Here is a 12,313-nt window from a genome sequence, read left to right as displayed (position 1 = left end):
TTCATCAGAAAATGCGCTTTCTGTTCACAGAAACAGATGGTATGTAATATTTGACCTTCTCAGAGAAGATAGAACTGAAAAGTACATGAACAAGAGTATAAACACCATAAATTTCGAAATGCTGCAGGTGAATACACAATTTCTAGTTACAAACTTTCTTAGAGTATGTCTCTCATCAAATGTAGGGCTTGTCTTTAGACAATGGGTCTGAAAGAAGATAGACAGCTTGAAATGAAAGAAATCATTTATAAAAGTATTCTGCTCCCCCCACCCCCAGCCTCATTTCTCTTGTGGAAAAGAGGAGAAAAATAAGACAGCAGGGACTAAAGAACTCAAACTCTAGCTATCAAGGTTTCAAACATGTAGTAGACATGCTTATCAAGGCTTCTTTGTGCAGCAGACACACATTGGGTTGACTACCCAGCTCAGAATGACTCTCCAAATGGCCACGTTTGTCCTACTCATCTCGTCCTTCACTTGAGGGAATTGTTCATCCTTTCTATGCTCTGAAGGCAGGCTTTATCCCATCACAGAGTAACCTCCATTTCTCAAAAATATATACATATAAATAAAAAAGAGTACATCCCTTTGGCCATTGTGATTGGTCCAACACATGAGTGTGTGATTTAGTTTATGCCAATAAGTGTCCTTCCCTGATATTTTCCAAGTTGAGGCTAAGAGGAAGCACTTCTATTTCTGTTTGTTGCTAAGCTATGAGCATGATGAGTGTGGATTCATCGGAGGCTATGTTTCTAATTTTATATGGATATCAGGCCCCGTATTATAAAGCTAACAGAGAGAAGCAGATCCAAGATTTGGAGTGGAAGAGAGAGAAAGAGAGGCAAAAAAAATTTAAATCATCACCTCACATCCATCAGGATGGCCGCTTTAAAAAAAAAAAGTGTTGGTGAGAACGTGGAGAAATTAGAACTCCTTTTATTTTTTAAATGTTTATTTATTTGGGAGGGGCAGAGAGAGAGGTGGACAGAGGATCTGAAGCAGGCTCTGTGCTGAGAGCAGTGAGCCCAATGTGGGGCTTGAACGCACGAAGCATGAGATCATGCCTGAGCCAAAGGAGACCCTCAGCCGACTGGGCCACCCAGATACCCTGAGAAACTGGAACTCTTGTGCACTGCTGGTGGGAACATAAAATGGTGCAGCCAGTATGGAAAACAATATGGCAGTTCCTCACAAAAATTTAAACATAGAAATACCATATGATTCAGCAATGCCACTCGTGAGTATATACCCAAAGGAAGTGAGAGTAGGGCCGTGTACAAATTTTGTATACCCATGTTCATAGCAGCATTATTCAAAATAGCTAAAAGGTGGAAGCAACCCTAGTGTCCACTGACGATGAATGGATAAACAAAATGTAGTATATACATACAATGGAGTATTATTCAGCCTTAAAATGGATGGAAATTCTGACAGGTAGTACAACATGGATGAACTTGAAGATACTATGTGAAGTGAAATAAGCCAGTCTCAAAAGGACAGATAAGATATGATGCCACCTATATAAGGTTCTTAGAGTAGTCAGATTCATAGAAACACAAAGTACAATGGTGGTTGCAAATGGCTGGGAGAAGAAGAAAATGAGGAATTATTTAATGGCAATAGTTACAATGTTTCAAGATGAAAAAATTCTGGAGATACATCACACCATGATGTGAATGCACCTAACAATACTAAACTGTACAATACTAAAATGTACACTTACAAAATGATTAAGGTATGAATTTTATGTTAGTGTATTTTACTACAATTAGAAGTTACTTAAGTAACTTCTTAAAAGCATTAGATGAAAACATAGGTAAAAATCTGTCTAATGTTAGTATGATGTCAAAAGTAAAAACCATAACAGAAAATGTCCATATATACAAGGAATGTCTTAGTGCTGCTTATCTGTTGATCTTGGCATTAGGACTACTTTTTTTTTGTCTTTAACAAACTATTTTTCTGTAATTAGGAAATCTGATGAGTAATTTTTAATTAGGTAAAATGAGACACTGTTTTTTTTCCCCCTTCATTCTGCCATTCACCAAAGATTGTGAAAAATTATGAAATTCAATGTTGGTGAAGGTATGAAAACAGGTACTCTTGTACATTGTTCATGGGAGTATCATTTGGCACAACCTTTCTGAAAGGTAATTTGGTCACATATATCAAAAGCTTGAAAAATTTGTGCATTCTTTGATCCATCAATTCTGCATGTGAGAATTTATCTTAAAGAAATAGACCTGTAGCCTGAATGTTTAGCCATAAGCTTTTTCATTGTTGATCTCAGTGTGGTTCATAATAGTCAGGAATTGAAAACAAGCTAAGGATCCAACAATAGGACAACATAAGTCAGTTAGAGAAAGACAAATATCATCTGATTTCACTCATAAGTGGAATTTAAGAAACAAAACAGATGAACATATGGGAAGGGGGAAAAAAAGAGAAGAGAAGGAAAAAAAAAAACCATAAGAGACTCGATAGGGAACAGACTGAGGGTTGATGGAGGGAGGTGGGTGGGGGATGGGCCAGTGGGGGATGGGTATTAAGGAGGGCACTTGTTATGATGAGCACTGGGTGTTGTATATAAGTGACAAATCACTGAATTCTAGTCCTGAAACCAATATTGCACTGTATGTTAACTAACTAGAATTTAAATAAAAATTTTAAAAATAAAAGGTTTTAAAAAATTGTATGAGCAGTATATCACTTGTATAAAAAATAGTATCTATCTATATATTGTATATTAAAAATAATATATAAAACTAGAAAAATAAGACTAAAAAGGCATGCATTAAAATGTTGACTGTGTTTTTTTTCTAATGGATTATAGATGCTTTCTGGCATAGAGTAGTAAGTGAAATGCTTATGGATCTTCCAAATCAGCCAAGCCCAGAAGAATGATGTAGGATTAAAGAAAAAAAAGATCTAAAATTATAAAATTTAATTTGCTAATTTTTACAATATGTTCAAAAATTAAAACACCCTAAAATTCTTTTTCTCTGGCATTCTAAGAGACATAACACATATGAAAGAAATAAAAGAAAATGAAGTCATCTTATTACCTGGTAAAACAAAGTGACTTTACCGACATTCTGCTAATGGAAGTTAAGATTTAAATGTGACTTTCGTACTACTAGTGAGTAGAAACATGAAAAGATTATAAAGTTATCTGAAGGTAAATTATTTTGTTTTCCATTCCATTTCAATAATTGCCGTTTCCATAATTTCCACCTTATTTCCATAATCACCACTTTCTGTTCTAACCCCATTCTTAATCCTCATTTTAATTCCAATCCTTTCTCTATGAATGCTTTTAGTGTATATATTATATGCCCAGTGACACACGTTTTTCTATCCTATAACCCTCTGAAAATCCACTTTTTAAAAGTGACTCATTTGGACTCTGAAAATTAGTACTACAAATTAATTCTGCACTGTACATATGATTCTACCTACCCACATAGATGGAAACTCTTTGGGGAAAGGTCTTTGACACTTCTCTTTAAACTAATGGTAACATACTATGAATAACTCTTTAACAGAGGAGAAAAAAATATGTCCATCTTTAGTTGGCTCCTTTGGAACTGTCCTAGAATATAAAAATCAATGTGATACCAGAGATTACACGAATAGATCTTAAATCTCATGGAAAGAAGAAGATTCAAATAAGCCCAATTCTTAAATAGACCTAGGGGTATAACCTTCAAAATGAAAGAGCTGAAGCTAATTTATATTTCAAACTACAACAAAGGTTTAGATCACTGATTTCTGAGGTCTATGATTTGATGAAACTCATGTCCTGATTATCAAAAACACACAGGACCTAGTTATCATAGTGGAAGCATTAATACCACTTTTATGTCTTGTCAAAAAATAAGGGCACTGGGGCACCTGACTGGCTTAGTCAGTAGAGCATGTGACTCTCAGTCTTGGGTTTGTTAAATTCAAGCCCCACAGTGGGTACAGAGATTACTTTAAAAAAAAAAAAAAAAAGGCACATATGTAAAGATTGAAAAATGACCAATAAAGGATCAATTTTGAAAACAGAAAAGAGATTAGGCAAACACCAACAAAGACTTAATTTCTTTGTTTAAACAAGACCCTTGAAGCATTAGGTTATAGCATTCAAATGATATTTTATATCAGTAAAGAAAAAAAAGAAAGGGGCGCCTGGGTGGCTCAGTCCGTTAAGTGTCCGACTTTGGCTCAGGTCATGATCTCACAGTTCGTGAGTTCAAGCCCCGCATCGGGCTCTGTGCTGACAGCTCAGAGCCTGGAGCCTGTTTCAGATTCTGTGTCTCCCTCTCTCTCTGCCCCTCCCCTGCTCATGCTCTGTCTCTCTCTGTCTCAAAAATAAATAAACACTAAAAAAAAATTTAAAAAAAAAAGAAAAAGAAATAAGGATATGTGCTTTATAATAAAACAGATTGCATATCGCATTTATATAACTTGAACACTTAAAAAAATAGTGATAGCTAAAACTACCTACTTTGGAAGAATTTTAAAACTCATCAGCCCTAAAAATAGATTATCATTTTCTTAACCTAAACATTTATTTGTATGGCCCATGGTCTGCTAAAAATAGACATTAACAAACAAAATAGAGCTAATTTATGTTACTAAGAATTTATAAACCTCACCCTTTCTTCAAAAAATGACTGAATCTATGAATGCTTAGGGTAAAGGATTTATAGCAGTTTTTCAAATAGGAGTGGTTCCAAATACTAGCTTTTCCCAAAATAATTCCCCAAGGACTTAGTATAAGAGAACTTCAATTGATGTGTAAATGGAGAAGGGGATTGTCTATATGGATGATTCAGTAGAGTGCCAAAACCATCCATCTTACTAATGTCAATAGATTTGCTGCTTTCCTTTCACCATTCAGTGGAAGTACTCTCAGTTTTAGTAAGCCTCAAAAAACAAGACTCTTTCTACTGTAAACTCTTTAAGGAGAATGACACATTTCATCCTAACACCTCAGTGAGAATGAATTACTTTTTTTTTTTTTTAATTTAAATTCTAGTTAGTTAACATACAGTACAATATGGTTTCAGGAATAGAATTCAGTGATTCATCACTTATATACAACACCCAGGGCTCATCACAAGTGCCCTCCTTAATACCCACCAACCATATAGCTCATCTCCCACCCACCTCCCTCCATCAACCTTCAGTTTGTTCTCTATCATTAAGAGTCTCTTGTGGTTTGTTTACCTCTCTCCTCTTCCCCCGCTCCCCCCACTTCCCATATGTTCATCTGTTTTGTTTCTTAAATTCCACATATGAATGAAATCATATGGTATTTGTCTTTCTCTGATTGACTTATTTTATTTAGCATAATACATTCCAGCTCCATCAACGTTGTTGCAAATGGCTAGATTTCATTCTTTTTGGTGGCTGAGTAATATCCTATTGTGTATATAAACCACATCTTCCTTATCTATTCATCAGTCAATGGACATTTGTGTTCTCTCCATAGTTTGGCTATTGTTGATAATGGTATCTCCTGAGAAAGGAGGAGCCGTGTCATCTGAATACCTTGGACAAGGGATCCCTGGGAGGCAGGGGTTGAAAGAGGGAATAAATAGCAAAGAAACGAGAGGTGAAGGCTAAGACAAACTTGTCCTGTATCTGAATCTTGCCTTCCCAAAACAGACTCTGGCTTCCACCTGTGGTCTTTCTATTTCCATTTGCTTAGTCTCTGTATCTCCCCATTTTGTGCTTGCTGATCAAGAAACAGAAAGCGAAGGGGACAAGAGAGAAGGTCACACATGAATCTTTTCAATATGGGGAAAAAGATGGAAAGTCATAAAATTTTAATCTTAGAAATTATAGCTGTGTTTAATAGTAAAAAATTGAAAAGTAACGATCCTTTTTGGCTGTATAGAGAAATCATTGAGAGAAGCTGGCAGAGTTTGGATTCCCTAAGTAGACTCTGAGTCAGAGATTAGCAGCCAGGAGATTCATGAAGAGCGTTCTAGGGACCATCGCCTACATGAGGGTAAGGGAAGGCAAAGAGAGGGGAAAAGAACTGACAGAGGGAGAAATTGAGCCGTGATAGATCCTCAATGAAAGCCTTTACTCTCTGGAATGTTCTTTAGACAGTTTGACCCTTTTAAGAAAAGTTGAGTTGAGTGGGGCAAGAGGGCCAGGCATTATGCCTTCACATTGACCAGTGATCAGATGTAGAACACCTTGTGAAGGTAAGGACACTCTCTCACTTGAAGCAATCCCTGAAGGGGGCTGACAGGTGAGAGCTGAGTTGTCTGCAACATTCCTAAAAGGTAGGGGAATAAGACATTCAGTTGTGAAAGGGAATTTGGGTAGTGTATCCCAGTGTCCACCACAGAGAGAAATTAGTACCTACCACAGAGCTTGATATGTTATTCAAGAAACATTTGTTGAAATGATGAATTTTCTTGTTCTGCCTTTCAAATTGCTCACCCTTCCCAAAGAAAAACAAATGTGATATTATTAAAGCTTTCACAGACAAACAACTGCCTTTGATGTAAGTTTTTGTCAAGTAGAAAGACTGGCAAAAACTGTAACGGAACTGTACCTGTGGCCAAGGAAAATGGCATTATGTAACAGACATCTGTGAGAATCTGCCCTAACTTTATGTGCATTTAGTTTTGCATTTTTGTAAAACATTTCCATTTTGAAACAATGTCAAACATACAGAAAACTTACAAAAATAGTATAAGGAACTTTTGTTATTTGAACAATTTGAGAATAAGTTTCTGACCAGATGCTCCATTACCCCTTAATACTTTAGTGTGTATTTCCTATATACAAGGACATTCTCCTATCCATGATACAACCAACCAAGATCAGGAAACTAACATTGACACATTACTACCATTGAATCCTTATACCCTGTTCAAGTTTTGCCAAATGTTCCATTGCCATTTATAGCAAAAGGATCTAGTCCAGAATTAAGTGCTGCATTTAGTTTCATGTCTCCTTAGAAGTCTTCATTCAGTCTCAAATAGTCCCTCAATCTTCTGTTGACTTTTAGGACCTTATCGCTTTTGAAGATTATAGGTCAGTCATTTTTTTTTAAATGTTTATTTATTTATTTTGAGAGAGAGAGCAGGAGCAGGAGAGGGGTAGAAAGAGAGGGAGAGAGAATCTCAAGCAGGCTCCACCCTGTCAGAACAGAGCCCAACGTGGGGCTTGATCCCATGACCATGAGATTGTGACCTGAGCAGAAATCAAGAGTCAGATGCTTAACTGACTGAGCCACCCAGTGCCTCTAGATCAGTAATTTTTAGAATGTTCCCCAGTTTAGCTCTAATGTTACCTAACAATTAGGTCATGCTCCTTTGGCAGACATCTCACAGAAGTGATGAAGTATTCTCATTACATCCTTTTGGGTGGGTGCAGGTTCCACATTTTCAATTTAGCTCACTACTGGGGTATTGTTCACTTGGATAATTCGATTAAAATGATGTCTTCTAGAGGCACCTGGGTGGCTCAGTCGGTTAAACATCTGACTTCGGCTCAGGTCATGATCTCACGGTTCGTGAGTTTGAGACCCACATTGGGCTCTGTGCTGACAGCTTGGAGCCTGAGCCTGCTTTGGATTCTGTGTCTCCCTCTCTCTCTTTCCCTCCCCCATTCACACTCTGTTTCTGTCTCTCTCTCAAGAATAAACATTAAATAAATAAGTAAATAAAATGATGTCTTCTAGGCGCTACTATTATAAACTAACCTCATATCCCTTTTTAATCCATAAGTATTTTGTAGGGAGATACTTTGAGATATTGTAACTATCTCATTCTCATTAAACATATAATTTATTTATATCATTACTGACTTGTGGATTCATATTTTATTCAATGGTTAGAATTTATTACTATTATTATTTATTTTAATGCCCAAATCATCCCAGATTTTTCTAGTGGTATTCACTTCAAGCTGATGGCTGTGTCCTTTTGAGACCCCCCTCCATCATTTTGGGAGGCATTTCCTTAATTTCTAACACAAGAAGATGTTCCAGGTTCAATTTGTACTTCCTCTGCCCAAACCCCAGAATGAGCCATTTCTCCAAGCCTCTAAGACCAGCTCTCCAATAGAAATGTGTGGACTCATCACAAGGATGTAAAACAAATGCTAAAGAGGAGTTTATAAAAGCTATATAATAGATTGTTTCTTGCTCTTTGAATTTGAAAGATACAACACTCTGTGCTTGAAATCCTAGCTCCAAAGGTACAGATTCCCTAAGAGTTTACTGCAATATCTTCCGTGTATAAATATATCTTTAGCATAGCTAGGAGGTAATGTAGTTAGTAATACTTTGCATAACATAGGACATTTCTAGAACGAAGGCCTGTAAAGGGTGATAAAACCTGTTTAAAACTGCTCTGTGGTAAGATTTGTGACAGCCAGTTCAGCAGCACCCATGGTGGACTTTAAGCAGAGGACATGGGTTTGTGTCTCAGTGGAATCATTTTATGTGAAAAGAAGCTCTGCCTCACTAGGTTGCTGTAAACACTAAATGACATAGCTACTGTAAAATTGCCATGTAAACTGGAAAAAAAGGCTATTTTAATATAAAATTTTATTTAGAAATGCTAACAATCGCTTAAATGTTAAAATCTCTGAAAGGAATTCCTTGGTTTTCTCAAGAAAAGAAAAACCAGTGTGCCAAAAAACTCTACTAACATTAGGCTTTTAAAAATGTGAGATTGCCTTTATATGCTGTATTAAAATTTTTTTTAATGTTTATTTATTTTTGAAGGAGAGATAGAGTGTGAGTGGGGGAGGGGCAGACACACACACACACACACACACACACACACACACACACACACACAGAATCCGAAGCCGGCTCCAGGCTCTGAGCTGTCAGCACAGAGCCTGATGCAGGGCTCAAACTCACAAACTGTGAGATCATGACCTGAGCCGAGGTCGGATGCTCAACCAACTGAGCCACCCAGGTGCCCCTATATGTTGTATTTTTTCATAGGACCTTTAGTATATCTCAAATTGCAGTTTTGCTGAAATCTCTCTGGTGACTGTGCTATTATTGCTTATTAACTTTCTCACATGCTTTGCTAAATTCAGAATATTTTGTTCTTTGAGGTCATTTACAGGTAAGGTGTGAAACTGTTAAAATTACTGAGAATGAACTACTAATGACAATAAAAAGTCTGCAGTTTTTTTCAAAGGTAACAAAATGGTTTGTTAGACTATGGGTGGACTACGGTGGATCTGGATAACACATTATGAGGAAAAAGAAATATTACAGAATTCTCACTTGTTCTTCAGTGAGACACTCGTAGAAGAAACAAAACTATAAACTACTGCTATTTATTTAGGATAAGAATGGTATTGTTTTTTAGAGTCCTCATCTTTTAGAATACATATTGGAATATTTTAAAATGAAATATGAAAGAGATACTTTTGCTAAGGAGGGTGGGTCAGAGGACATTATAATGGTCAGCAAACTTTTTTTTTTTTGTAAATCCTAAATAATAAATGTTTTAGGCTTTGCAGGCCATACAATCTGTTGCAACTACAAAACTCTGCTATTGTAGCATGAAAGCAGGCAGAGACAACATTTAAACAAACTGCATGGCTGTGTTCCAATAAACTTTATTTACAGTAACAGGCGGTAGGCTGGATTTGACCTGTGGGTCATAGTTTCTCCAACCCTGGTATAAATGAAACAAGGTTTGCCATGATTAATAATTACGAAGCTCAGTAATGGGTACATAGAGGTCATTAAACTATGCTGTGTTTATTATATATTTGAAATTTTCTGTAATACATTGTATATAGTAAAAAGTCAAAAAACAAAGAAGAGATAAAAATTTGGAAAGGCTTAGAACAGAGAATGCGATAACCGGGTTGTGATAAAATATACTAATATTTAATATACACATTTAAAAGTAGTTTATCTTAATGATCAGATTTATTGTTAAGAATAGAGGACTATTTCCTATTCTCCTTTTATACAATTAGCCTGATCATTTTTCCAAATGTACTGAATTCCAATATTGATGTCTATCCTTTGAGAAAGTGGTTATATTTTGTAATGTATTAAATTTAGGCATATTTAAGTGCCAAGAGATGTCAAAACAGATTTTATTTTTAAAAAGCATCACAGAAATAAAAGAGAAACTTCACATGGTATTCTACAACTTTGGGTGGCAATGCTGTTAAAGTTCAAGGTTCAAGGTTTCCCCTGCTCCAAATCCATGACTGTGATACGTAAGAAAAAATATACAGCTTAAAAAAAAGAGACACGAGTTTGTTCAATAGGATAAACATTTCTGTGAGGTGGGAACAGAAAAGAAATACAATAAAGAATTGGGGCCTGGAGCCATCCATGGGCCTGCTGGACTGGATTGTGAAGTAGGCAGAAGCAACTGAGAGTCGACACGTTTTTGGGGAGTAGAGAATAAAAGTGCCCTAGATGAGATGGAGATCAAGGACAGGTTCCCTGCCTAAAACTAGGTGCTGGGCTGGGTGATCCTCACTCACCTCCACTCTCCCACAGGGGAACTTTAAAACACTGCTGCTGGCTACTTCATGCTTCTGGAAGCAGAAGTGCAGTCCCACATATGACCATGGAGGGTGACATAAATTACTGGCCCAAATGCTTCTCCCCTCTCTGTACCCATATCCTCTACTATGCTAAGTTTGAAGGTCTTTCCACAGAAGGCAGTATACTTTTCCACCCTTTGACTTAGGGCTCAGCCATGGAACTTGTTTCGGCCAGTGGGATATTAGTAGATGTGATGGAATGTGCTTGTCTCACGGGGCTTACCTTCTTGTACTTCTGTCACCTCAGTGAAAAGGGCTTTCCCTGGGGTAACTGCCACTGTTCAACCTGGGCCTAAGCACGAGTATTTGCAGACCAGAGCTGCCCCACCTGCCCACAGACCTGTGATATAAAGCAGAGCTGCTTCAGCCATTGATACCTAAAGCTGCTGTAACTGACCTGCAGACCCACTAGAGAATTAAAAGATTAATGTTATGTGTCACTGACATTTTGTGGTTGTTCATTACACAGCAATAGCTAGCTGGTGCAGAAAGCCTAATACTGAGATGCTAAGTAATAAAAGCCTAAAAATATGTGGTATTAGTTTAGAGGGCAGGTGATGGATGGTAAGGAAACTATTACAGAAGCTGAAAAATGGCAACCTGTATTTCATAAAAGTGTTGCCAGTGGTAACACAAAAGATAGCAGGATGATTTCTAGGCATGTGATCAAAGTATGAGCCAGTTACCTTTAGTTCTATTTTATAAGGTACTATACGAAAGAGATAAGTTCAGGGGGGAAAAAAAACCTTCCAACTTGCAAGAAGACTTTAGCCCACAGAACTTGCTTATTTGGCAAATAAAACTCTTCATCTCAAGCCAGCAAGAGAGTCTCAGATTCAGCCTGGGTGGGGGGTGGGGGTGGGGTATTAAACCAAGGGCATTGCTGCAACTTCCTTTGTTAAGACAGCTGAAAGAATTAAGGAGATGCCTGGTAGAACCTCTCAGTTGGACCAACACGTTTCTAGAAAACTTAAGGGCAGGGGTCCCTCAGAAGCCTAATGGGTGGAAGTTTCTCATAATGAAGTCTAGAATGAGAGGCATGTCCCAAAAAGAATCATAGGATGGTTCTGATAAACAGAACTCACTGAAAACAAATGCATAGAAAATCCATTTTTGAGAGAGTTGTTAGTGATAAACTACCAGCTAAGACTAAAAGGGAATGAGACTGAGATATAAAAAAGATGTCTGGCCAAAGGCTTTTCATAAGCAGGAAGTAGCTGAGAAAGCTTCTTAGTACCACAAGGGGCGTATTTCCCAATGCCCATTTCAGAAGTGACCAAAGGGGGAAGACAGAAATCTAAAGAATTCACCTTCTAGGAGGGTGAAGCCAAGAGCAGTAGAGAACGATGGACTGGAGACACACTGCCAGGGAGAATTAGGGTCTAATCAAGGAAAATTCCTTCTTCTCAGAATAGGAGTACATTTTTCCCATGGTATTTCAGAAAAAGTGAATGGTAATGCCTTTTAATCTCCCCCCTTTGACTAGGAATTAATTGTAGTTATCCTATCCCAGTTCCATCATTCCATGTTGTATAATGGTGGGGGAAGATTACACTCCCCCTCACTATCTTAGTTCATAGGCTTCCAGATCAATGGGAGCCACATTCAAATTTGATGTATGTCATAAGTTACTGAATATTGATCATGATGCCATGATTGGATGAGGGTCTTGGAGGTCTTGGGCTAAGGGTGAGTCTGTTTTTCTGTGGGACACATACAAATAATTGTGGCCAAGAGAGTGGACTGTGGTTGACTG

At 37.4% G+C, this 12,313-nt stretch overlaps 1 protein-coding gene across 8 annotated transcripts in view; it reads right to left on the bottom strand.

Moving 5' to 3' along the window:
- RBM45 (RNA binding motif protein 45) overlaps nucleotides 1-12,313 on the bottom strand; it is a 66,756-nt gene that overhangs the window by 17,620 nt on the left and 36,823 nt on the right. For 4 of the 8 annotated variants that reach the window (XR_006220822.1, XR_006220817.1, XR_006220814.1 and 1 more), the window contains one exon: nucleotides 9,588-9,662. The exons of the other annotated variants lie outside the window; for them this stretch is intronic. The gene's annotated coding sequence lies outside the window, so the exon portion shown is untranslated. Of the gene's footprint in view, nucleotides 1-9,587; nucleotides 9,663-12,313 lie in introns of those variants that run through there. 8 annotated transcript variants of the gene reach the window in all.

Source organism: Panthera tigris, chromosome C1, assembly GCF_018350195.1.
Source record: "Panthera tigris isolate Pti1 chromosome C1, P.tigris_Pti1_mat1.1, whole genome shotgun sequence".
NCBI classification, from domain to species: Eukaryota; Metazoa; Chordata; class Mammalia; order Carnivora; family Felidae; genus Panthera; species Panthera tigris.
This window is presented reverse-complemented; position numbering and strand designations above follow the sequence as displayed.